Genomic DNA, 3,660 nt, shown 5'->3' on the forward strand with positions numbered 1-3,660 from the left:
TTTTGCCTGATACTGGAAAGCTATGGAGAATTTAGAGCCCAAAGTACCCACTATTACTGATGGCAGGTTGATGGCCTAAGAAGAGAGGGAATTTTAGGTCATGGACATTTGGCGCAAAACTGAGGCTGTGCTTGGGCATTAGAATGTAAGGCAGACAAATAATGGATTGCAACAGCAGGAACTGCCCTGTGAGATGGCCGCGGCCCCAGCCTGCCCCCTCACCTCCTCCCAGCTACCTTCAGATGACAGAGAGCAGACCTGATTTGTTTTTTGTCTTCTAATCACCTGCCTTCATGTTTTGGCAGCAGAAATGCCTGAGTTATAAACACAGCTCTGTCCTCTGCCATGAGCGTGGCATTTAGAATATTCTAGTTCTTTCCTGATGGTTTTCCACCACTTCTCAGACCCCTAATGATCCTTTCCAGAATATACCACAGTGCCTGGGCACAAAGTTGGTGTTCCATACATGTTTGATGAATTGATTCAAATTTGGAGAAAAATTTGGGGGAAAAGTCAAAGAGTGAAAGATGAGGGGTGTTTCACTGCTTCACTTTCTCTGGGGTCCTGTCCCTATCAGTGTGGGCCTCAGATAAAAGGGCTCAGGCCACTCTAATCAATGTCTTTAGGTTGGTTCCCAGGCTCTCTGGTTGTGTCGGTTTCCAGAGGAGCAGTGAAGAAGGGTCCATTTTTTCTGAAGTCTCTCTGCATTAATAACAATCACAGTTGGTGGCACTTACATGCTTAGAAGCAAAGCATTCTTGTTTTGCCTTCCAGAGCAGGAATGTTTCCCCTCAGGCCCAGTTTTACACCATCAGAAAAAGCCAGAGCTGTCTTGCTTGCAGCAACACCATTTTGTGTGGTGACAGGAAGTCCTGTAATTTTTCTCACCAACTTCCCTGAGGATGCCACCTTTCAGTTACAAACAGACTACATCTGCCCTCCCCCATCCAATCTGGGGTTGCTAAGTGGTTCAATACTTTCTTCTCTGCTTCCTGACTTCCCCCTGACTGTCCAACTTCTTACCCAACTGCCCACAGCTGGGAGCAGTCTCCAGGACAGAACAGAAATAACGTGGGAATTGTGGTTAGGGTTGAACACATATATCAGTCTGGGAATAAGCATAAAGTACAGCCTTTGTTACTACAAGGGGGGTGGTGGGAAATAATTTCTTATCCATCATGGGTGGTAGGGTGGGTAGTGACTAAGCATAGGCTATTTTTAAAAATATTTTTTGGTGAAGGTAAATTATTTACTGGGAACTATCCTGGCTGTGTTAAAAGGGCCACATGGAGGCTGTCTAAGGAAAGCAATATAATAATAATGGGCAATTAACTATATCTGGTATAATATTTTAAAATATGATATGCAAAGGACAATTAGGATGCATTCACTTTGAATTGCATTTGGTTCAGCATCTCTTATGGGGAGAGAGAGTAGTGTCCATGTAAAAAAAGTCCAAAAGGGTAGAGAATATTTATAAGAGTTTATTTGAGCCAAAATTGACGGCAATTGCTGGGAAGCAAGATCTAAAGTGCTCTGGAAAATGACAATTTTGCAGTTTCTTTTATGCATTTGAAATTAAAGAGGGAATGTAAGAAAGATTACATGAAGATAGGAGAAAGCAAGGCAGGGACTGGGTTACAAGATTGTGTTCTCTTGATGGTGGTTTTGCCTTTGAGGGGTATTACTTCTGGCATTTCAAAGGTATATTAACCAAATGCACAAGAACAAAGGATAGGGCTTGCTTAGAAAATTCTCACTAAAGAAGTTATAGGCCTGGGGCATGATTACCCACATGACCTGCCCAGTTAGAAATCTATGATTTATTACAGCACCGCTTTTCATCCACAGTAGGTTTCCACGTGTATCTGTATTTGGGCTGTCAAGTTATCAGTGTCTATGTATTTATCTGTTTTCCTTCAGCTTCAAAAAAATTCCTTACTGTTACAGGAAATAGGTGTGTTGCATAAAAAACTTTTACTTCAGAAAATGTAAAGTTAATGGCATATGTAAATGAAATTTAATAAGTTTTGCTGTTAATATTTACTATTGAGATATATGTTCAACAATTCCCAAATAATTAGAAAAGTTCTTACAGTATTTACTGCTACTCCTACTACATGTATGGCTCTGTACTTTTTTTCACAGTACTTTTTTTTTTTAATTTTCTTTTTCTTTTTTTTAAGGAGGGCGCAGCTCACAGTGGCCCATGTGGGGATCGAACCGGCAACCTTGGTGTTATTAACACCATGCTCTTACCAATTGAGCTTATCAGCCACCCCTCCACACAACTTTTAAAACAAAACAAACTCCAGATTCTGTCCCCGTCCCACTTAAATATTGGAAGAAAGCAGAATTTAAAGGCAAAGAGGCACAAAGAAAGGAAGTCAAATGGATTAATCCCTGATATCCTAACTCCAAACTGGCAAGTTGAGCACATGGAATCAAGTGCAGGATTTTCCATTCCATTCATGGGGAAAAGAAGGAAGAGAAAGGGGAGGAATGGGAAAAGCTCAGAGGGTACAATACGGACTCCTTAGGAACCTGGAAACACGGAGCTCTTGGAGGCAGTGAGAACTATTCCTCCGGGGTTTTCTCCTTCTGCCATCCTTCAGTCCGTGGTGAGATGCTGGAAGAACAGAGTCCAAAGGTGCAGCAGTCTAATGCAACCTGAAGTTAAAAGCAAAAGGGTCTGATTTCCTTCCTTTTGTTTGATTACAGGTCACTCACTTTGGGGTGCCTCTGTTTCTTTATTTATCACACAGAGCAGTGTGATGTGGGAAAATCCTCACCTCACCATAGGGTTGCCACAAAGGAAAAGGGGGCCTGGAGTAGAAGTTGGGGGACCTGAGCTTATGGCACTGGGTTCATAGCACAGCAGATATTTGGAAGTATGAATTCTGAGAGGACTGAGGGTATTAGCATCATTAACATTGGGAAAATCAGGGGTTGAGAAATGGTTTTCACAAGAGAGGAGCCAGGCCAGGTGGCATTCTGGGGTCTCAGACTGAGGTTATCTGTTCTTGACATACAAATTTTAAAGTGAGCGTTGTTCCGGCCTTGGGATGGCAGTAACTGCCTTTGTAGTGTGTTTGCTTACTTTAGGCTCCTTGCATAGCTACCTCACAGTCATCACCTAAACCCAGTGAGAGCAACACTACCCCAGTTTACAGGTGAAAAACCTAAGGTCCCAGAGATTAATTTGCCCAAGGTCATTCAGCTAGACAGTGGTAGTTTTAGTTTCCTCTTCTGTAAAATGAGTTAACACAACTAGACTCCCTTGCCTGCTCGTTTGTCACAGAGTCGTTTGAGATAGTCATGAGCCACGCAGAAGCAAAGCCCCGGGAATGAATATAGGGATCTGTTGTAAAGAGACTTTTGCTCCCCCCCCACCCTCCTACTTGAATTAGGGTGCCTTTATCAAGGCCTCTAAAGCGCAGGCGCTGGCAGGTGGCGACCTCCCCTGGCACCCTTTGCGCAGGCCACGGTTGCCCTCTGCCGACGTCGGGCGGGAGCGCTCTGTGAGTGAACGTTTCTGGGCCTGAGAATCGGCCAAGAAGCTCGCTCTCCTGTAGAGGGCGCCAGCCGGCGCGCAGAGTAACCCACTCGGCCGTCCCTTCTTTACGCACTTCCTGTTTGATCTCGATGATCTATCCGGTT

Source organism: Rhinolophus sinicus, linkage group LG15 (assembly GCF_036562045.2).
Source record: "Rhinolophus sinicus isolate RSC01 linkage group LG15, ASM3656204v1, whole genome shotgun sequence".
Lineage (NCBI taxonomy): Eukaryota > Metazoa > Chordata > Mammalia > Chiroptera > Rhinolophidae > Rhinolophus > Rhinolophus sinicus.